The following is a 24,739-nucleotide window of genomic DNA, read 5'->3' as shown; positions in this document are numbered from 1 at the left end:
TTTGTGGTTTCATTTAAATTAAGGTTTTTGTATATCCGGTCCAGATCGAGGGTAAAGTTCGGGATGTATGAGTGAGTTTCCGACGAGGTTGAATACCTAGTTGTGGAGAGTGTTACCTCACCTGTGTGACCGGTGCACTTGTTATTTAGTCGTAATATTCCGGCTCCTGAAATGGCGATTCGCGAGGTGTGGTCGCTCGGACATAATATGTGTACGGTTTCTGGTTTTGCTGAGGAAAATATCCAAGCGTTGGTGACGGAAAGTTCCGTCCAATATGTGTCTTCGAAAGATGTTAGTCTAACGTCGCAATTTTTTGTTACTGATTGTGAGGAGTGGAGAAACAAGTCGACTTCGCATAGCTTGTGGATTCCGCTGTGGAATAGTGGTTGACTTTGTCTGCAAATGTATCTGTTTTGCTGAGTAATATTATTCTTGGATATGAAGGTCGAGACATCAAAACACTTTTTTATTGTGTTAACGTTTCAGCCCTGATGGGGGCCTTCCTCAGAACAATTTTATTTAAAAGATCTGTCACGAACAGAAATAATAGAATAATGTACAACTCCGTTATTACAGAATTAAACATAAGTGGTTTAGATAATAAGCAGGGATGTTTATGCAGATATAAATGAGAGGAATTACCTAGTGTGGGATGACACTTTCAATTCCCGAAGAACAGGAACCACTAGTATGTAGTGAATGCGTTAGAATAATAGAATACGAACAAAAAAATACAAAAAAACACTGCGATCGCGATACGTAACTCCCAAACATTCATGATTATTGTTCATTTAATAAAACACACAGCGACCGTTTTAGGTTTGAGTCTGGAGCACTTTTGGACATGTGGAACGTCCAGTGTGTAGTGGGGGGAGATCGATATCGATCATTATCAGAGCAAACACAGAGTCAACGGGTTAAATGGAAACTAGAATTTGTTAAGAAGGTAAAATCGGGAGCAAGCTCAGTCGGTAATGGATAGTTACGTTGGGTGTATCACAGAGGTGTAAATAGTACTCAGATGTTCAATATCTTGTCTTTGATTGACGGAATTGGGATGTGCAACAATATTGCATATTTCCAACAATAACCTATTGTAATACAATGGTTCAACGTCAATAATGCTGGCTTGAAAATAATTGAATCAATGGTCGAAATCGATGGCATGCCTCGTCAGTGCAGTATAATTATCCTCGTATTCGACTTTACCTGATTCATCAGGTACTACGAAGAAATGACTATCCAACTCGTCTGCTCAACAAACATATACAGGTTAAATACGATTCCATTTTGTCATCGATTAGTTCTAACAACAACAATTATGCATCTGGTGCACAAGTTGATCAAAAAAACTTTGTTTCCATCCCATACGTTGCGGGTTTGTTTGAGTCACTCAACAGAATATTCTCTAAGTATAAAATCCAATTTGTGGGAAAAAGTGCACATGATCTATCCTCTATGTTTGACTCTGGTAAGGATCCTTTACCCCCGTGTATGCGTTCTTGTGTAGTCTATAAAATTCCCTGTAACCAATGCAACATGTCCTACATAGGTCAAACAAGTAGGCAACTACACACCAGGATAACTGAACATAAACGCAATATCCATGAACATGAGGATAATTATACTGCACTGATTAGGCATGCCATCGATTTTGATCATTCATTCAATTATTCTCAAGCCAGCATTATGGACGTTGAACTATTGTATTACAATAGGTTATTGTTAGAATTGTGCAATATCGTTGCACATCCCAATTCTGTCAATCGAAGACAAGATATTGAACATCTGAGTACTATTTACACCTCTGTGATACACCCATCGTAACTACCTATTACCGACTGAGCTTGCTCTCGATTTTACATTCTTACATTTCCTGATTTCTATTTAACCCGTTGACTCTGTGCTTGCTCTGATAATGACTGATATCGGTCTCCCCCCACTACGCACTGGACGTTCCACACGTTCAAAAGTGCTCCAGACTCAAAACCTAAAACTGTCGTTGTGTGTTTTTATTCAATTAACAACCAGGACGAATGCTTGGGAGTTTCGTATCGCTGTCGTAGTGTTTTTTAAAAATGAACATTTGTGTTTTACTCGGTTATTCTAACACGCATTTACTACGTACTAGTTGGTTCCTTTTCTTCGTTATTTGAAAGTGTCAGTTCATCATCAGGTACTTCCTCTCATTTATATTAGCACAAACATCCACCTAAACCTTTCACATTTAATTTTGTTATAACTAAGTTGTACATTATTTTCAAATTTCTGTTCGTGCAGATGTTCTGAAATAAATTGTTCTGAGGAGGGCCCCCATCCGGGCTGAAACGTTGACACAAAAAAGTGTTTTTTTGTTCACGACCTGCATATCCAAGAATAATATTACTCAACAATTCAGCAAGGTCAAGAAAATTCGTTTTCGTTATCAATTTATTCCACAACTTTTTGCAAAGGATATGTGGAAGACTATATATACTTTATTATATGAGAGCGGACTTGATTCAAATTTTTATACATATTTTTTTGGAGTTTACTCCTTAAGAAACGATTTGAGTTATAGAGCCCGGTACGGAAATTATATGAGGAGTAAGATCAAGTGTAACACGAAAACTTGAGGCGTTATAGAAAGAGACAAACATATATATTGAACGTGCAAAAGAATGAGATGGAATACATGACACAGCGTATCCTATACTCGGGGTCTCCTCTTTGTGCGGTGCTTCGTAGTCTCACTGTATAGTTCACTACCTCTGGTCTGAGAGTTGAATGTGTGCGTATGTTTGTACGTGTGTGTTGTGTGCCTGCGTATGAATTTATAAGACGTGACGTTATCACGCCAAAATATTTGAAAATATGGAAGAAATTGATTGAGATGATAATGAAGAAAAATCCGAAAAACACACGTATGCGGTTAATTGGTCAGCTTATTGTTTACATTTATAAATAATATACATAATATACATTTCAAATACGAACAACTAAATCTTTTATTGAGTGTTTTTGTCATTTTTGATTAAATGATTTAATATACATATTTTACATTTATATAATATTTTATATTACTTATATTAACCCTTAGCGGCACATATTTTTCCTTACTTACTATCAACTTGGATTTTGTACTCGAGGGTTTTTGGGGTCGCTGATTATGAATCCGCAGTCAAAATTTAAAAATTCAAGATGGCGGATTCAATATGGTGGACCAAAACGCAAAAAGTCGTTTGATGAGAGCGAAAGTTGGTACTCGGAGGTTTTCAGGGTCGCTGATTACAAATCCGCACTCAAAAGTTAGAAATTCGAGATGGCGGATCCAATATGGCAGACCAAAACGCAAAAAGTCGCATGACGAAAGCGAAAGTTGGCACTCGAAAGTTTTCAGAGTCGCCAATTACGAATCCGCACTCAAAAGTTAGAAATTCAAGATGGCGGATCCAATATGGCGGACCGAAAATGTAAAAAGTCGTTTGCCGGGAACGAAAGTCGGTACTCAGGGGTTTTTGCGATCACTTATTACGAATATGCACTCAAAATTTGGAAATTTTTGAAGCAATATAAATAATCCGAATAATTACAGACATATATTTGTTTATCTTATCATTTTGGAAGATGCGTTCATTTACCTTCTTTTTCTATTCGACATTAATTATCGTTCGTAAGAAGTAAAATCCAGTCGTGCGTCGGAGCTGACACACACTTTTTTTGTGTATTTTTAGAGTTTCATAATACATTTTTTTTGTGGGGATATAGATAAAGCTTCCGACGTAAATGTACTTGTCTTCAGTTTTTTACACCAATTTTGGTGTTTTTGGGGTTAATTTCACGACTTTTTGCGAAGTATTGCTATTTTCAATATTCAAAATCGCCGGAAATTCTAAAATAAAAACTCAAACGTATTCTGAAAAATCAATGAATTCATTTCACGTGCAATAAAAGAAATTACTAGAGATCCGTTGAACAAATTTTTGCTTCATCAATTTATTACTTGGATAACGGAACGGAATGAATAACAATTAAAAAAAAAAAACCAAATTCGTTTGTATTAGAATGAGGCTTTGTTAAATTTTCCCTATTAAATCTTCATTCATATATTTCTTTTCACTACGAGCCTACGTACAAAATCCGGAGGCCCAAACATTTCATATTGATTCGTTATCGTATTGATATAATGTTTCATATAAATTATTATATCATATGACAACGAATGGATATGTTGAATTTGTATAGAATGTCCCATATATACACCTGATCCACCCAGTGTGTGTTGGAACGTTGGGGTTAGCCGCTCGTGGCCGACGGTGTGTGGTGTGCATGCGTCCGTGAGCCGAGCGTTTTGCCTATGGGTATGCCCGCGCAAGCACGTTCTAACGCACCTACGAGCACCGCACACACGCAAAAAAAAAAGAGAACGTGCGATCTGTATTATCCATCAGGATCATATTTATGATCATCATGTTGGTGTAGCCCTAAAAGAACTCCGCAGCATCGACGGTGTGCGGCTGACTTCAGTCTCGTTGCCGGGTGTCATGACGATTTCCATGCGTAAATAATCATAATAATAAAAAGTGTGCAATGACCACGAAATTCTATAATAATGAAATGAAACGAAGTCGATCATGTTATAAAGCTATATCGGCGACATTCTTACAGCCACAGCCTTCGTTATTGTCTCAATCAAAAGAGAAAAAAAAATAAAAAATATACACTGGTGATTTTTTTTCGAGACTCTATAATTGATTGGCTATGAGGAAAATAAATTTTTGTATATAGATATAGTCCTGTGTATAAGCAATTTGTGCGGAGTAAGAGTGTCGCGGGCTGTCGAGAAAATGTACTTGTCTCGAGTCGCTACCGCGACTCTTGATGTACCATCAATAAAAAATCTCGTGACATCCTTCATTTTCTGTTCGACATATGGTTGATCGTACAACAGTACATGATCGTCTCCGTGACTATCAGTAATGACCGCAGACGTGAGGTGGCTATTCGTATATTCAAGCATATGGCTATAATTTGGGTCTTCTAAATCATTCTCAAATTGACAACAGCTCGATCGGCTTGGCGGATATGATTGCTCGCGGCATCGTTTCAAAAAATTTTTTACGGATTAGTAGGATACAGAAAATGCTACCTTTTTTTAGCTCAATGCATGAAAGGTAAATTCGTATTCAAATAACTTTTTACGGTAGAGTATTGCATATTCGTAATCGATCGTAAATCGACAAAACGAAAAGATGCCCTACCCGCTCGACGTTCGTAACGCGCTTATCATAGATATAACTATCTGTTTAGTGTACTACTGGTGTGATAAAATCCTCGGTATGGATTAAAAATACTATATCACATTAACGAAGTAGTGAGAAGAAATTATTTACTATTTGTAAGGTTCTGTACATTTGCATGTACCTTTTGTACATTTACATGTACATCTCTATGTTGGGAAACTGCAGTATCTTCGGGTAAGCAATCGACAAACTTAGCGATTTGGTCTACATGGTGCACAAACAGTGTAGTCAGGACGACTACGTGGTCTAGTGAAGTAAGTCTCCGGCAAAGCATCTCTAGATACCAGGTTCGATTCCTGGATCTGTCGTTAATTTTTTAACTCACCTGAAAATTTTCGAAATTGCAATGTCTGTAAAACAGTTTTCCGCGATGATAAGCTAAAATTTCTAAAATATGTTCAGATATTGAGGGGTTGCAAAAGATTTTCTTGGCAGCTAAATAGCGTAGCACAGTTTTAATTAAATTCTCGTCTCATATTTATTTAGATATACTGAGGGATGGGCGGAGATGATATGAATTGAAAATTGCATTGATACTGATTGTTGTGAAATATTGTAACACATTTTAAAGTTATGTTAAGATGCTTGGAATTTCAAGTAGGTTTGAAACAGTAAACAACTCATGAACATTGAAATGCGTAGGCTTCGATGAAATATTTTACAGAAAACATATTCGTTATCTTGTTTTTAGATTCAATCTAATTTACAAAGTGGATTATCAATCTATTCTACAGGACATTGCCTTAAGAAATCAGTAACTTTAGAATATACTGCGATGGAAACAAATATTACTTAGGTAACAAGTATACAACTTACACAGCCGCTTTCATATCATATATTTTTATGACTGTAATCATCTTAGGATAAGGAGGCTTTCACCGCCTCTTTAAATTCGCCAGACGTCAATGTATTAAGAGGTCGGTGCACTTGCTAGCTATTAGAAATATCAGTCCTAGAGGGTTCATGATTTTTTGTGTAGCTTCATTTGAATTCTCGAAGGTCCCTCTATGATGGCAAAAAAAAAAAAGTCTATGACCATTTCACAACTTCTATCTTTTGACTCAATGAAGATATCATCAAACACATGCGTAATTTTTTAGATTATTTTAGAAGGTCCTGCGACCTCTCTTATTGTCGGAAAATATCTATGCCTTCCGCGCGACATTGACCCTGACTCCATACCGATACTGCTTGTAGTTGTAAACAAGGCATAGATATTTTCCGAGAATAAGAGCCGAAAAATTAGGGATTACGCGATCGCAATCGCTAGTAATGTCGAAAAAACGCGCCAGAAAAAGACTCGCGCATCCGAGACTCTGAGAGGGGACACTTTACAAGTTGGTTGCATTACTTTTTTTTTGTGGTTGTATTGCTGTTATGGCAAAATATATTATTTTATTTAATTTTTGTTGAATAGCGTGCTGTTGTCGAGTGTCTCTCTTTCTCTCCAAAAATAACCCCTCCTCTCTCCGCGGTACTAAGCGACCGAGTAACTTTCCAAGGTTTAGCGAATGTAAAGATTTTGAGGCGTGTTAACTATGCCAGGCGCCCAACAAAATCTCGCGATATTTTTTGCAAGGTTAAATTTGTTTCCAGCTTACATCACGGGCCACCAAATTATTGTGCACGCGGTAAGTTCTTGGTCACTTTTCCGGGTGGCTGCGGTGCAATAAAAATCCACGTCACAGTACACGTATAAACCGAACATCAGGCTCCTTTTTTTCATTCGTTTTGAATAAGGGGAGAAACGCAACTTGAAACTGTAGACCAAGATTTTGTACGTGCTTTCTCCGTCATTCTGGAGGTGAGGGTAAATTTTATTTGTTACGGTACGGCTGGCCGTATATTCTGAACTATTAACTCTGGAAAAATTGTTTCGCGAAGCATTTTGATTGCATTTTCAATTCACTGAACGCGGATTTGAGAGAAAAAGTATTTACAATAAATTTAAAGATAGCACACAAAATGTTAAGTGGAATTTATTTTAACAAGAAACCTGAAATCAGCTGTGAAAACTGAATTCAAAAAAATGCACTCAAGATATTGAAAAAATATGAAAAATGTTGTTCGAAAATTTCTGCTGGAGTGATGAGGTGAGAAGAAGAAATTTCGAGCCAAAGTGTAATTAGAACAAAAAAGAGCAGATACCGAGATATGTATTTTTCTTCCTCACCATAAAAGAACAAATAGAAAACTGCGAGGCGGAGGACCTTCCTATTAAAATTAAGAACTCATACTCGGAGAGAATGTTTTTGAGGTCTCTACCAACCAAGTTTTCGGAAAACCAAGTGAAAAAAAAAGTCGATTTTTTTGGCCCACCCTGATGCATACATTACCTACAAAACAGCCACCTACAAAACTGTCATCAAATCAGATACTATTGCCAAGTATAATTTATTTAGAAACTAATGATGATTTTGATATACTATAACTAATGATGACAAAAAAAAAAAAAAAAATTGAAATCAAAATTGAAATTGAAAGAAAAAAAAAACAGAAATTTTGATAAAAAAAAAAAAAAAAAATTGGAGTACGTGGTACTTGATGGGTCCATATTTATATTGCCATTACAACATTGATATAGCTCCCCACACAGCAAAATTCATCCCGGGAGCATCCTGATACAGTCCTATTCGTGTCTTGCCAAGATAAGACGTCTTATAGATATATATGGGATATACTAGCAAGACCTTGTTCTACCCGAGATTTATGTAGGACGTCTTGAGGATGTCCAGTCGTAACTGTAAGTAGATGATCGCAGCGCGCTTTCTTATAGATGTCTGTGGGAGGTACGAGTAAGACTCTGTTCTACCCGAGATTAATATAGGATGGCTTGAGGATGTCCTGCCGTAACCGTGATTAGACGATCACAGCGCCACGGTGAGTCTTAATATTTTTAAATGAAAAGTTCGAGGACCCCAAAGCTACGATTGGGAATTTGTTATAAATCGTCTCTATAATACATTTTTCATTAACTTGAAATAATCCCCTGGGCCGTTTTTTTTATTTCTTAAAAATTCGTCAAAATTGCTATGTATAATAACTTAAACGCTAAATAATAACAAAATACATACACATTGTAAGTTCGTGTAACTTTTTTCAAATAAAAATTTCTTTTTCAAAAAAAAAAATTATTTTATTAATTTTATAAATATGGCTAGTTTTTAGTGATTGTTGAAAAATACTTGAATAAAATATTCATGTTACTATTACAATAATGATTTGCAAGTACTTTAACTTACTTAAATATTTATTCAAACTCGTATCATAAGAATGAACCAGCTTATTTAGCGTTTAAGTTATTATACATAGCAATTTTGACGAATTTTTAAGAAATAAAAAAAACGGCCCAGGGGATTATTTCAAGTTGATGAAAAATGTATTATAGAGACGATTTATAACAAATTCCCAATCGTAGCTTTGGGGTCCTCGAACTTTTCATTTAAAAATATTAAGACTCACCGTGGCGCGCTTGCTTATAGATGTTTGTGAGAGGTACTAGTAAAACACTATTCTAGTCGAAATTAATATAAGATGGCTTGAGGCCGTCCTACGGTAACCGCGAGTAGACGATCACAGTGCACTCTCTTATAGATGTCTGAGGTACTAGTGGAATATTGTTCGACCCGAAATTGATACAATATGGCTTAAGGATATCCTGTCGTAACCATGAGTAGACGATCAAAGTTTGCTCTCCATGGGACGTCCCAAAAAAGTTAAATAAAGTTACGCTTGAATAATTTTTCACAAGAAACGAGGTTCTGTTTTCTTGTTTGTTTTCATTGCGGAAAAAAATTATCTTGTTTGAAGCAACCTTCGAAACATTTACAAAAATCAATGGTTTATCACTTTTGGAATAAGGTGATTTGATTTATTTTTCCGGGATCCGGCTGTTGTAGTCTTGCTGCCTATTCGTACGTGATTTGTGATACGAAGACAGCCTTTTGTCAACGTATAAGGCATCAAGAGGCGCGGCAGCTACTCAGGCAAGTAGCACGATCCCTATAGGCGCTTGCTCTTGTTGATCTTCGCCCCCCTCCACTACGAAGCTCGAATCAGTGCGAGGTGCGGGTCCGTGCCCGTTATCTACGACGAACATTCGGAACTTGGGAAAAATTTGGGATTGTGTAAATTATCGTGTAATTTGTTATGTAGCAGAGCTGTATTATACTGAGGTAAGTAATTGTGTAAATAATGCATTTTTACGGTCGATTTTCACGGTATGTATAAAATAACCTCAATCAAAAATGTGTCGTCATTTACTGTGTGGGCTTTGTGTTATTTGATCGCGGAATAGATTGATTTTTTTTAATCATTAATTATTTTTTCTTTTTATATTCGTATAATGCTTTTTTCTATTTGCCTATCTCATTATATAATCCTTATACGAAACTCTTGTGCCACGTGCATACATAACCTCAATCGGTGTACGCAAAAAATTCTTTCTTATTCGACGTTATTTGTACGCGTACGACGTTTAATTATATTATTTCAATGTAAAGTTATCGTGACAATACAAATATATATTTAAAAAAATATCTCCTTTTCGTATAGGCTTTGTATTATTTGATCACGGAATATATTAATTTTTTTTAAATTAATTTCTTTTTCTTTTTATATTCGTATAATGCTTTTCTTGCATTTGCCTTTCCTATTATATCATCCTTATACAAAACTCTAGAGCCACGTGCATACGGGCTATTCCGCGTCAACCGGATCAGTCATCTCTCAGATATTTTTTTAATTTGGCATGTGGATTGTGTGGGAGGAGTTAGATTTTTGTGCCAAAGCGCGAATCTCATAATGCAAAATTCGATTTTTTATTAACAATAACAAATTAGACTCCCATTTTTTTCAAAAATTCATAACTTTGGCAAAAAATTAGATACAATATATTTTTTTTTTTCAAATTACGCGGAAAGCTCCATAGAATTTAAAAAAAAAATACGAAATGTCAAAAAAAAAGTTGTTATCAATTGTTTATTTAACAATTAATTTTTCAAAGATATTTAAAACAGTGACTAATACGATCAAAAAATTTTTTTAAAATTCTGACATGTTCCTTGAACTGTACTACAACCTGTGAATTAATTCCAGAAGGGTGTTTTCCTTCGTTTTCGAGTTAAAAATCATTAAAGGTGTCGATGCGCATGAAGTCTCTACGTAATGGCGGGCGGCCGGTTGCCGTCCACCGCTACCGCGCGGCGGCGTCGCAGCGTTATTTTAGAGTCATTTTCACGATGTAGGACATGATTGAAGAATCTGAAAAAAATACTGTACCTTCACAAGGCCTGCTCAAAGCGATAAGTGAAGTTTCAGGAATGTGTAACTATTAATACGAACATTTATGGATATGTTAAAAACAATTTCTATTTTAAAAGCAATTTATAGGAAAAGTAAGTTTCTATCTAACTCATTGATTTAATTTTTCCCCGCCCTATAAATCTATTTATAGTTGCGATCGGAATATCATGAAAGAGAATTAGCGTGAAAAAAATTGTTTCCTTTTTTTTAGTAAGGCAAGATGTAAATGTTATGGAAGTTAACTTAATCGAAGTTGCACTGCGTTCTGCTCGTACACATGAAAATCTACGAAGCCCTAAGAAGAAATTTCTCTTCTACAGATGGAGTCACGCAAAAGAAAAAGTGATTCTCAAATTTTTAGCCGGCAACGACGACGTCGAATTGCAACAATTATGCAGCAGTGGAAAATTCAATCTGAACCCGCTAGTGGATTAACCGAGTTGTCTCCGGCAAACACGATTATCGACACATTACCCTGTCCAAAAAAGATTGAACTAGCATACTCAAATGATTCGCGTGATTCTCGAACATCTTCTGAAAATAATTCTATCTCAATACAAGCTGTAAATAATTCTTTTCAAATGGATAATCATCCGAGCAGTGACGAAAATCCGCATAACGATAGAAATATAACTTCCGTTGTTGAAGTTCCCGGAATGGAAACATTGGTAGACTCTTCGCAGATTGCCGATTATGTTAAGACGAAGTTAGGGGTATGGGCTGTTAACGAAAAAATATCGCATAACAGCTTAAGAAAATCACTTAACTTCTTAAAATTTGTCCCAAGCCTATCAACAGTTTTACCAAGCGATCCTCGTACTTTACTGCAGACTACGAAACGAACAGATATTCGGGAAGTTTTTCCGGGAGAGTACTACCATTTCGGACTTGCCTCAAGTATTCAGGACATTTGCAATAGAAGTGGAAATCTAAAAGTTGATGAAATAGCTATTGCTATAAATATTGATCGGGTCCCGTTATTCAAGTCTTCTACCGCGGCGCTTTGGCCCATTTTGGGAAATATTATACCGTACAAAGAAGTTTTTATGATTGGAGTGTACTACGGCCACAAGAAGCCTCAAGATGCGGATATTTATTTAAACGAATTCGTCGAAGAGGCCATTGAGTTGTCCACCAATGGCATTATGATTGGCGGAAAAAATTACAACTTCTCAATTCGTTTTATCGTTTGTGATGCACCTGCAAAATCATTTATTTTGTGCGTGAAAAATTTTAACGGGTTTAATAGCTGCACTCGATGTGTGACGAAAGGAAAAACAAAAAAAAATCGCAGGTGTTTCCCCAAATTAAATGATAACGGCGAACAGATAAAGATTTTTTGAACTATAGCGATCAGAAGTACCATGAAAGAAGAACGTGTCTCGACTCTATACCGGGATTGGGATTGGTATCTAATGTAAGTTTAGATTACATGCATTCAATTCTGCTGGGTGTTGTTAAAAAAATGTTAACGTTGTAGATTCATGGCGAAATGAACTACAGACTCGGTCGTTTACAAATTCTAAAAATATCGAAACGGCTTATAAATGATATGAGGCCATTTATTCCACAAGATTTTGGTCGAAGACCACAGTTGTTGGAGTTCTTGAAGGAATGGAAAGCTACCGAGTTTCGACAATTTCTTTTATATACGGGGCCAATCGTTTTGAGAAAGAGTTTGCCAAAAGATATGTACAATCACTTCATGACGCTCCATGTTTTGATAAGAATATTATGCGATGTGGAGCAGCATCAAAATAAGTTGAACTACGCAGCACAACTCGCGAAACACCTTATTAAGTCATTTGCTAAAATATACGGCGTCCATCACTTGACGCACAACGTGCATGGCATTATCCACCTCGTTGAGGATGCGAAGTTACACGCATCTATTAAGAAGTTTAGTGCCTTTAAATTCGAAAATTTTATGCAAACATTAAAACCTATAATACGCAAATCAGAAAAACCATTGCAACAAATAGCTCGGCGCTGCGGCGAAATTCAAAAAATGAAAACTGCATGTTCAAAGTACGCTCAACACATGAACGATAATTTGGTACCTGTTGGCACTTCTCTTCATGTAGAAGGCCCACTACCTGATAACTGCAGAAATCCACAGTATAAAGTCATTCAATCATCGAACTTTACTATTAGAACTAATGGGAATGCTGATAGTTGCTGTGTTCTGAAAAACGGTGATATGATTGACGTTCAGAATATAGTTTTCTGTCACGAAACTCGAAAATTTGTGATAATAGGAAAACAACTCACTACCAAGGAAGATTTTTTTACTATTCCATGCCCATTATCATTGCTAGGAATACATAAAGTGAAATATACACGCATTGAAAGATTGACCATACACCCACTCAGTGATATTACGAAAAAGCGTGTAAAGCTCCCACACAAATCAACATTCGTTGTTTTCCCATTTCTCCATGATAATAATTCAGTTTAATCAAGTGTATTGGGGTTTGTGTTATATCTTCTTTCGTCGCTATTATGTACTAAATATTTTGCATTAAAAACACTTGAGAACCAGAAGTCCATTGCATTAGTTAGTCGTTGGATAATGTTCGGATGTAGGTGAATTGGAATCATACAGTTAAGCAATGAGTACACATCGTCCATCTTGACATTCATCGGTAAAACTGAAATCTTAAATTTTCAGGTCTCTCAAAGATGGCATCTAATCGATATGCGGTTATTGAATTCAAAGATGGCGTTAGTCTTGCTACGGAAAAATTGATGACACCTCGGAAAACGCATTGTTACTGGCCTCTATATAGAAACGAATCGAGATTATTGAAGGCTGTTGAGAATCAAGAGGACGTTAGCGAAAACTGGCCTCAGCACGATATTATAAAAATATTGGCTTCGACAAGTACGTTCAACCAATTTTAAATTAAATTTCATGCTTGTATGCCAATGCATATGTAAAAAACGATTGTACAAACCAATATGTAGAAGTCATTATGATTGTACAAATCACTAGTCATTATTATTATTATTATTTTTTTTTTTTAAACAATTAATTCCAAAATATACTCGTTATCTTTTTCAGAAACATTTAAGCGTGGACAAACTAAATGTACAGAGGCTTTGGTAATGTCTGATATTAATACTGATTTGGAGCGTGATAATATTGGATCAAAAAAATCGACTCAGTCGTCTGTTATCATTAGACCATTTCCACCGATTGACATCGAGGGTGCAGCATGCTTCTCCAGTGGTAATGAAGATTCGGATATCGAAACGATAAAAAAAAGAAGTGCACCGAAAACTAGCCTACGGTCAAATACAAAGGATCCAATTTCTTCTATAAACAAACCGTCCGTCATTGAGGGAACCGTACAATCGAATTTAACGCTTGAAAAGCTTAATGGTACGTAGCAAGTCAATTAAAAAAAATCGTAAAGATTCGTAATAATAGTGTATTGCCCATTTTACGCTATATTCTCATCATTTTCATAGATTGGATTATAACAATCCTGACAGCACTGGCTAAGTTCGATATGAAAATAGATGCTCTAGCAGCCGAGGTTCGGAATATTGGACTAATATTGGCGGCGAAGACTACCGATGAAGAAATTGATAAAACCGAGAGTCAAATTCTGAAAGCTTTTCCTTTGAATAAAGAAACCGATTTGGCGGAAGTGGAACAACGTCTATCGACTGACGCAAATTACAAGAATACTATGGTGAGAGTAACAATATTTGTTATATTGCCGTTAATTTTGTACATGTAATTTGAATGTGTTCTTTCTGCACATTTGCAGATATTTTTTTCTGCCAAAATATTCTGAAAATAAATATTTCAATCGGCAGTGCACTTAGTAAATTTCTATATAAAGTATTCCACGCCATATCAACCACATCCGAACCTTATTTTTCTATTTTTGGCTCAATATTTTTCCAGTTGTTATATCTATTGAAAGAACCTCTGTATTTTTTTCAGAATTTTTCGTCCATCCACTCATGAGTTGTGATTTTTTTGGCCATATTAACGATTTTTCAAACTAGTTTCACCCCGGTTATGCTGTTCCTTCTATTTTTTTTCGTAATTCAAATAGAAAAAAAATTATATTTTAAAATAATTAATAATTTTTTTATTATCGCATTTCAAAAGTACGGTAAAAAACTAACCATTCAAAGGAAAAGGAAGTTTAATTTGGTCTATTTTTTGGCATGTTATAAACAAATGAAAAAAAATCACATCTCATGAGTGGATGGACAAAAAATTCTGAAAAAATACAGCGGTTCTTTCAATGGGTATAACAACTGAACAAATATTGAGCCAAAAATAGAATAATAAGATTCGGAAGTGGTAGATTTGGCGTGGAATACCTCGTATATATATCAGGTATACCATGCCAAATCACCAAGGCTTTAACGCGACCCCTTTTGATTTAGCTTCACATATGTTTTTGTACTAACTAAAAGAAGTGTTGATGATTTTCTTTACATGCTCATAATTTGGGCATTAATGGCTCAAATTTGATTTTGTTTTTGTTGAAATGTTGGGTGTTTTTTTCAAATAAAAAAAAAAAATACCAAAACATTATAAGAAATTTTGTTGACCTCAATTCTTACATTTTTGTGATTTGCGATTGTTTTTTAAAGTGTTATAGTTTTTTTTTAAAGTTATATGTAAAAGAACACCTAATTCTACGTATTTTGTGTAAGTTTCCTTATGATATTCCATCTCGTTATAGTTTTATTTTATTTCGAATGTTTCAAAAAAAAATTTTTTTTTTTAAAGCCCATAGCATTTAATAATGTATCAAAAAAACATTTTTTCAGAATAAAATCATTGAAAAAAATTTTTTTTCGGTGAATTACCAAATGCCATGGGATGTTGAATAATACATACATACATATTTTTAAAACATTCGTAATTTAAAAAAAAAACTAGAACGAGACAGATCACCATAATAAAACTTACTCGCAATACGTATAATTAGGTGTTCTCTGACATATAAATTTTTCAAAAAGAATAAAAAATAACCAACACTTCAAACAACAATCGTAAAGTACAAAAATGCAAAAATTGAGGTCAACGACAGTTCTTACATTTTTTTAGTATTTTTTTTTTTTCTGAAAATTTGAAAAGAAACCCAACATGTCAATACAAAAAAAATCAAATTTGAGCCATTATTGCCCAAATTACAAGTATTTGATGAAAAAATATTGTAACTTTTGAACCGCTTGGGAAAAAGTTCTGAACAAAATCATGAACACTCGTTTCAGTTACCTAGTATGAAAACATATACGAAGATCGGCTAAATCAAAAGAGGTCGCGTTAAAAATTTGGTGATTGGGCATGGGATAACTGATATATGTATATATATATATATATATATATATACAATATATATATATGTATAGCCCATAAGAAAAAAGCTTTTGAAAAATTGAAAATCTGCGATGTTGTTTCAAGTAAATTCAATTCATATCAAAATATTATTGTGATTCTATTCGTAAACTATTACGATGTACTTTCAATGGCAATGTAGATTACAGATTAAATGAATTTAATCTATATAGGTGTCATCCGCTGCCGTTTCACGAAACCTCTTGTTGTAAACAAGGAAATTAGTGACCCCATTAAATCATGGCTGCGTCATGCCCCTAGGGGCACGAGAAGAAAAGTGAGTTTTATTCCGCATATTTTTCTAAATAAATCATGATATCACGGATTTTTACGCGAAGTATAGAAAGTTTTTTCAGTGTACTCTATACACATTACATAATTGCTGCATTCGAATTATTTTATTGCAATTCAATTATGGTATTTAAAAATATATACAAGACATTCTTCGTCAACCGAGCTACGATTTTTTTTTACACTGTCAGATAATTTATATAATTGGGCAAATTCTAATACTGCTTAAAAGTACTCTGTGAATTTTTTCAGATTTTTGAGCCTTAAATTTAGGAAATCTGTATTTTTTTGTTTTCTCTATGGCTAGAAAAAAATGAGTCGGACAGTTCAGCAACGTGTTGAGAACCTATAAAAAAATCACACGTGGCACTGCTAAACTGGCTGAGGAAAAACATGTATTTAAAAAAAGTTTTCAACGTAGCGTATTGTAAGAACGGAAAATATTGTAAGCGATGCTTTTTTTCATTGATTTTTCCTTTTTCCAGTATATAAATAATGAAAAAAGGCATCGCTTATAATATGCTTCGTTCTTACAATGTAATACGTTAAAAACGTTTTTCAAATATATATATTTTTTTGGTCAAGTCCGCAGTACCGCGTTATGGATTTTTTCGTAAGTCATCAACACGTTGCTGAATACCCTCTACAATTAGCAGCTGTGTCCGATGATTGGATGACAAAAAATTAGTTTCGATTTTTTTAGCTAAAAAGAACCTTTGCAGTGCAATTCAATGCGATACAAATATAAGATATATTGCATCAAATCATTCATGAAAAAATTTTGTTCTTATGTTTTTTTTTTGAACTGATTCTTTTCCAGCCATAGAAAAAACAAAAAAATACAGATCTTCTAAATTTGAGGCTCAAAAAATCTGAAAAAATTCACAGAGTACTTTCAAGTAGTACTAAAATTTGCCCAATTATAAAAACTATCTGCGAGAGGGTTCAAAAACGTGGCTCAGTTAACGAAGAATTTCTCATATCTATATGAGGTATTTGATTTGGAATGCCTCATATACATATATATATGTGTGTGTGTGTGTATAGAAAAGCCGCATTGAACTCATTATTACCAACTACGGAATCCTCTCAATGGTTTTTGCACACAAATATTTTTCAGAAAAACTAAAACAACGAACGCTGTAAATAATCTGGAAACCGTGACCGATCATGATGAAGGTCCTAACAACAACAGGATCAACAACAAAGGAAAACAACAGGTTAATCAAAATATTGTTGGCAATGAAGTGTTTGAAAATTCCGTGGTTGTCGAAGACTGGACTGATAAGAACGTGGCAAATAATAACGAGAACGAAATAGTCGATGCCAATATATGTATAAGCGAATCCTAAGAATTTCTCCTCAACCACACCTACATAGTAGAATGAGTGTGAGTAGAAAAGATAGACTGATTCGACAATTATATAGTCTATCATGATAGATATAGCGTATCATGATAGACTATATAATTGTCGAATTAATGTAATTATAACGTAATTTATAGAGCTGCAGCTCTATAAAAGACCGTATTGCGTTAAAATATTGTGATTTTTTTTTTTAACAAATGTGCTATCAGCATAAGATTTATTTTTTGTTTCTCAACGGTAGTATTATTCGCCTGTTGAAACTTTTTTTGAATTTCATTTGTTGGGTTTGCTTCCTATGTAAGTTTGAGTATTATTAAGTTTAGAAGATTGCAATGGTAAAATTTCGCTCCGATATTTTTTTTCCAAAGACGGCAATTTCGTTTTCAGTTTATTGCGACAGCACAAACAAAATTATTTTAATTTTTCCATGAGTTTTTTTTTTATTCAAGAAACGTATGTATAAATTCATTCTAAATGGGATGGTTTAGCGAAGTGGTTATGTATACTCACCATACTAACTATAAGTATATAATATACATATCTAATATTATAAGTTGACATTAAGTGCGAATCCTGTCGGGCAAAGACCGAGAGTGTAATTGTTTCTATGTATGTGCAATATACGAATTATATGTTTTTCAATAATATACTTGTGTGTACTTCATCAATTATGAAATCCAATATCGTTTGTTTAGGAGGGTCTCGTGCGTATACTTCTCACCTTTATATTGCTTTGATTGTGTATCTCATCGGTATACAAGTTGAGTCCACCCGAGCATTATCCGTATTTCTCGTCGGCTAGTATTGTGCGTTATTCAATTTTGAATAACTGGACTTCAGATTGAGTACACATATACGCAATTCCGAGGAGTCTATATAAATTTTTTTTATATAGATTAGGTGAATACTTGTGACAGTATACCGCTGAAATACGTACATATGAGAACCCCCCTTTTTCGTTCTATTCCATAGGTCCTATTGACGTCTTAACACAATTTGATTAACTTCACATCGATGGCTTGATACAGTTTGGATAGTATCCCGCGAGCATCTTTATGCAGCTCGGGTAATATTCCATGGACGTCTTAATACAATCCGGATTAAGTCCAATGGACGTCTCGTCCAGTCTAAATATCTAACCGTAAGCGTCTTTTTGTAGTCTCAATGATATTCCATGGGTGTCTCTATCCAGTCTGAACAACGTGTCAATACCAACTTTATATAGTCTTAACAATATCTTAGGGGCGTCTTAATGCAGTCTCGATAATGTCTTATCGATATCTCCACTCTACTGCGTTAGCAGTCCAAGAGACGTCCTGGGGATATGGCTTATAAGCAAACCTTTGGATGTCGTAATGACGTCAGTGAGACTGTCCCATTCCGGTAAGCGTAGCGGACATTTAAGAGCGTATGGGAGTCCCGTGGGACTCAATTGTCGAGATGTCCGAAAGACGTACTGTGGACGTATTTTTGCTGTGTGGGACCAATCGCCAGTAGCAGATGCGACGCGTACAATTTTTTCCTCAAGCCGCTTCTTCGCCGAGTGTCATAAAGAAAGTGCCTGTTAACTGGTGAATCACCGATGATGCGACACGTCATCTGGTGTGTGGTCGAAATGTAACCTGGGAAAATTATGTACCGAGAGAATTTTCTCAAAAGACTTTTCTGCCAATCGCCAATAGTAGGTGCAACGCGCGCCATTTTTTCATCAAACTGCTTCTTCGTCGAGTGTCATGAACAAGGTGTCTGTTAACTGGTGAATCACTGATGAGGTGACACACCATGTGATGTATGGTCAAAATGCAACGTGGAAAAAATATATGTCCAGAAAATTTCCTCGAAAATTACGTACATTGCTCGTACGATGAGGCTTTATCGGAGTTCCACCGTAGACGCGGTACCGATTGTATAGATTGGTTCATGCAACAGCTCAAAGACTTGGCAATTCTTGAATACTACTACTTGTAGAGTCACGCATGGAAATATAATTCCGATAGTGGGTCTTACCTAAGTGCAACGTGATCGTCATATGTGTGCAAAATATTGTTATATTTGTAAAAAGCCGTTTACCCTAGGGAATAAAAAGTGTCACGGTCAGTGTCACTTCCCAGGCAAAGAACGAGGTTCTGTTCATAAAGGGTGAAATTTGAATTCCAAAAAGTAGCCAATAATTCCAATAATGTTTCACAATTTGACCGGTTACGATTCAAACTTTTGATTAAATTTCTCGCTTTAACTTTCCCGGGTGAAGTTGCACTGCTGCCCGTAAATAAGGAGCAATAAATATCCTTCACGAAGCGAGTCGATGGAACGACGATGAGCTTGAGATTTATTGATTTGTTTCGATTTATGGCTAGTAGTATTGATAAACTATCGTCGTATTTAGATGATGGTGACAAACATATAACATGTAAATTTTACGATAATCTCGCACACTTTATTTTAATGACCCGCAAAGGTGTTTTTCCCTACGAATACGTCGATTGTTGGGAGAAACTTGACAAAACGCAATTGCCTGCAGAGAAACATTTTCAGTCACACTCCACCAACTCAAACATTACAGACGCCGATTATGAGCACGCTCAAAGTGTTCGGGGGAAATTCAATTTTGAGTTATTGGGGGCGTATTCTGATTTATATTTGAAGATTGGTGTTTTTTACTTTCAGATATTTTTCAAAATTTTGGGGCTAGCTGTTACAAAACATATGATTTAGATCCACTGCATTACTTTACTGACCAGGGCAAATTTTGACGCGATGGTCAAGCATACTTAAGTAAATATTCTAATTTCAAACGATATTGAAATGTTATTATTTATCGAAAGAAGAGTTAAGGGCGGCTTAGCGCAATGCTCTAATCGTCACGCCCTGGTTAATAACAGATTCATGGGCAAAGATTTCGATCTAAGTAACACAGAATCATATCTCATGTATTTTGATGTTAATAATCCATATGGATCGGCTCGTTCGAGTGGGAGCATGATCTCATCAATATAATAACCTACCTAGAAAATCTATCAATATGTTTCTTCGTGCAGATTGATTTAGACTATTTGGTAGAGATTCATGAGGATAACAAAAATTTGCCTCTTCTTCTAGAGCTTTTCACACCTCTAGGTGGTAAAAACGCTGAACCCACCACCATTCTTCATCCCAAAACGAAATATATGTTACATTACAGAAATTTGAAGCAATGCTTGGGTTTAGGTTCGAAATTAATAACAGTGTATAGAATTTCAAAGTTTGCACAATCTCAACCGTCACAAATGTGCCAAATTATTCACAAAATAGGAGGGGAGAGGTGATGCGAGAACGCTTATTGCTACGGCAAACTTTCACGGATATGGTTATTGTAGAAATGAATTGTGTCAGAGTTTGCTTTAATAGGCTGATATACACTAGCGAAGCAATTCTAGACTCATCGAAAATTTTCGTGTACGTTTTTCATTACGATTACATAAAGCCTAATTTTCCCGACACAAAGGCCAAATTGATTCCAATCCAATGCTATATATATATACACTGACTCAGTTAACCGCTTTCATACCCATTCATTATATTACGCGTCTCGTTCTCGATGATTTTACTTGTAGTAACGTCAGTTGCGGCAAATTTCACAGTTTTCAGAGTTTTTTTTTTTTTTTTTGTGTGTGTGTGTGTGGTCACCCCTGACTACCCTCATATCGTTTTGTTGTGCGACACGAACAACGAGTAAGAGTACGAAGAATCCAAATTATAAACAAATTAACAAGAATCCCGAGGACGCAAATATGCCGAAAGAAAAGAAAAGAAAAAGGTCGAGGTCGAGATCTAATTAAAGGAGGAGGAGTGAGGATACGAGGTTTCGAAATATGCAAGCGCAATTGGATAACCTCACTAGCCTTGTTGTCGAGTTGACGCGGAGCATGGCAACGCGTGAACCCACGCTGCCAAAACAAAAATATGACCAAGATTCCCTCCCAGGTAAGAATTATACAGGTTCTTCACCCCCACCCCTCCCCCGTTGCTTGCTAACTCTTTTTTCTTTCGAACATCGGCATGGAGAAAATTTTCTCAGTAAGACCGAACAAACCTCGACAAGTTCCACACGAACTTTAGAGGTTTAGGTAGCACATCTCGATTAATTCCACACGAATTTCCGTGAAAATGACGGTAAAAAATTGCGTAATCTTCAACAAGAGGATATATCGCCCTGTCAGCGTCAATGAGACAATGACGAACCAATAGGTTATCTCTACCGCTCCCTCCCTTTTTTTTCTCAACAGATAAACAGAAGGACGGGGAGAATGAAGATATGACGGAAAGTGCCACCGAAACTCCCAAAGAGCAAAACCTCTCGCCTGAAACCAACAAGGTATCAGAGGAAGGGGAGATCGATGAGCTCGAGATTCGCGAACGAGCTGCAAGGAAAGAAAATTTTCTGGACTTGCTGGGCGAAGACCCAACAGCCTCAAAAGAAATCAAGATTGCGTTCGACGCAGACTTACAGACAAGATGGAAAAAATGGATGGAATATGGGTGTCCAGAGGAAACCAAGAGAAAGACTCTTGAAAAATATCCGAGAAAAGCAGAACTGCACACGGAGGCTCCAATGATAAATCCAGAAATCGTTACCACGATGACGGATATAGGGAAAAAACGTGACCAACATTTCGAGTACACGCAAAACTGTGTAGGCTCGGGTATTTCTGCCATTGGGGGAGCGACCTCCATGATTCTTAACCCACCGGAAGACGGGGTTGACGAGCAATTGCTTCTCGAGTACCTCTGTGATGCAGGAAAGCTATTCACCGACGTGCATCACCAGCAAACGGTGGCGAGAAAGTCCTTTATCACGCCAATGCTAAACAAGTCAATGAAACCGATAATCGACGCAGCAAAATCGGATGTATGGCTGTATGGCGAAAAATTCGCTGAGCGGTTAAAGGAGGCAAAAACCGTTGAAAGAGCGTGCGCCGATCTCAAATCGGCGGAAAAACCATCGGACAAGAATAAAACAAGGACCCAGGGAAACTGGAAGCACCCACCTGCGAACTATCGTCAGGTGAGGGGAACTCAAAAACGACCATCAATGAAGTTCAAGCAGGAACCGTACACGGGAAGACCGCAGCCCCGACCTTCGTCACGAACATCGTCACAAACGAGGAGGAAATAAAATCGGTAAGGATCAAAGCGGGCCGTCTAAAACTCTTCACCAAAAAATGGGAAGATATCACGACAGATAAATTTACCCTGCAATGCGTTACAGGATACAGAATCCCCTTTACGTTTCACCCGACTCAAACAATTCCTCCCAAAGAACCACCTAGGTCAGCATATGAGGAGAAGCTCTTAAAAAGTAGCATAGATGAATTACTCTATATTGAGGCAATAGAAGAGTGCGGAAGTTGCGAAGAGCAGTTTCTTTCGTCGTATTTCCTCGTACCCAAGTCGGACGGGTCAAACAGATTCATAATTAATCTGAAAAATCTAAACAAGTTTATAGAAGCGCCCCATTTCAAAATGGAGGACATCCGAACTGCACAAAACTTACTATCGAAGCATGATTTTATGGCAAAAATAGATTTGAAGGACGCGTACTATCAAATACCTCTTTATGAACCGGTCAGAAAATTCCTAAGATTTTCGTTCCAAGGAAAATTGTTTCAATTTAAATGTCTCCCATTCGGTCTCAATACGAGCCCATTTACGTTCACAAAGATTATGAGATCGATTTTCAGTCAACTAAGAAATCAAGGCATACTTTCTGTCATATATATTGACGATATTCTACTGATTAATCAGTCATATGAAAATTGTATGAAAGACATTGAAAAAACAAAGACTTGTTTAGAGCGGCTCGGTTTTATTATTAACGAGAAAAAAAGTACACTAGTTCCAACCCAGCGCTGCGGATTTCTTGGTTTGATTATTGACTCAGTAGAATATTGACTGGAATTACCACAGGAAAAGAAAGAAAAAATTTGCAAAATGCTCAAACCTTTTATGGAAAAGACTACACACAAAATTCGCGAATTAGCAAGTCTCCTCGGTACACTGAACGCCGCAACCCCGGCAGTAGCGTATAGTTTAACGTATTGTAAAAGACTAGAGAGAAAAAAAATTCTTAGCCCTGATAGCAAGCGATATTGATTACGAAGGGAAAGTAACAATTAACGAAAGAGTTCGGGAAGATTTAGTGTGGTGGAAAACGAATGTTAGCAAGGGCTTTAGTAAGATCAGAACGAAAAAATTCGCCCTAGAGATTAGCTCAGACGCCTCGCTGACGGGTTGGGGTGCCCACAGTGAGAACAGAAGTATGCACGGTTTTTGGGAAAAAAGTCATGAAAAATATAGTATAAACTACCTCGAGCTTCTGGCAGCGAGCTATGCATTGCAATGTTTTGCTTCAAATCTGTCGGACTGTGAAATTCTGCTCCGTATCGATAACACGACCGCTGTATCTTATATCAATAGAGCGGGGGGGATACAATTACCCCACCTGAGCGAGCTAGCTAGGAATATTTGGGAATGGTGTGAGTCGAGACAAATTTGGGTGTTTGCATCATACATACCGTCGGGAGAAAACGTAGAGGCAGACAGAGCCTCAAGAATTAAAAATATAGACACAGAGTGGGAGATTTCGAATAAATTCTTCTCAAAAATAGAATCAAAATTCGGGCCCTTCTCGATCGATTTGTTTGCATCAAACGCGAACAAAAAATGTGAAAGATTCTGCTCTAGATTCCCACAGCCGAACACAGAAACAGTCGACGCATTTACCATTCCCTGGAGTGACAAAGAAGGACTCTATGCCTTCCCTCCTTTCTCTCTCGTCTTAAAAACCCTACGAAAAATCATCACAGAAAAAGCCGAATGCACCATAATTGTACCACACTGGCCATCTCAAGCGTGGTATCCGCTATTCGTAGAATTACAAGTCTCGGACACATTAATCCTTCCCCCTAAAATCGGAATGCTGTTATCTCCTTGCAGGAAGAAGACTCATCCTCTAGCTGCGAGGCTGTCGCTGGAGGCAGCGAACATATCCGGAAAGCTTTTCAGAAAAGAGGACTAGATGCCCGGGCTGTGTAGGTTATGATGAGCTCGATAGCTCCTTCAACAATGAAACAATATCAAAG

The 24,739-nt window shown here is 36.4% G+C and overlaps 1 protein-coding gene across 8 annotated transcripts in view; it reads left to right on the top strand.

The window, feature by feature from the left end:
* Positions 1–24,739, top strand: part of LOC124306338 (two pore potassium channel protein sup-9) — an 817,624-nt gene that overhangs the window by 472,554 nt on the left and 320,331 nt on the right. The window contains exon 1 of one of the 8 annotated variants that reach the window (XM_046766990.1): positions 2,898–2,918. The exons of the other annotated variants lie outside the window; for them this stretch is intronic. The gene's annotated coding sequence lies outside the window, so the exon portion shown is untranslated. Of the gene's footprint in view, positions 1–2,897; positions 2,919–24,739 lie in introns of those variants that run through there. 8 annotated transcript variants of the gene reach the window in all.

Source organism: Neodiprion virginianus, chromosome 1 (assembly GCF_021901495.1).
Source record: "Neodiprion virginianus isolate iyNeoVirg1 chromosome 1, iyNeoVirg1.1, whole genome shotgun sequence".
In the NCBI taxonomy this organism is placed as follows: Eukaryota; Metazoa; Arthropoda; class Insecta; order Hymenoptera; family Diprionidae; genus Neodiprion; species Neodiprion virginianus.
The sequence above is the reverse complement of the archived record's forward strand: the minus strand, read 5'-3'. Positions and strand labels throughout refer to the sequence as shown.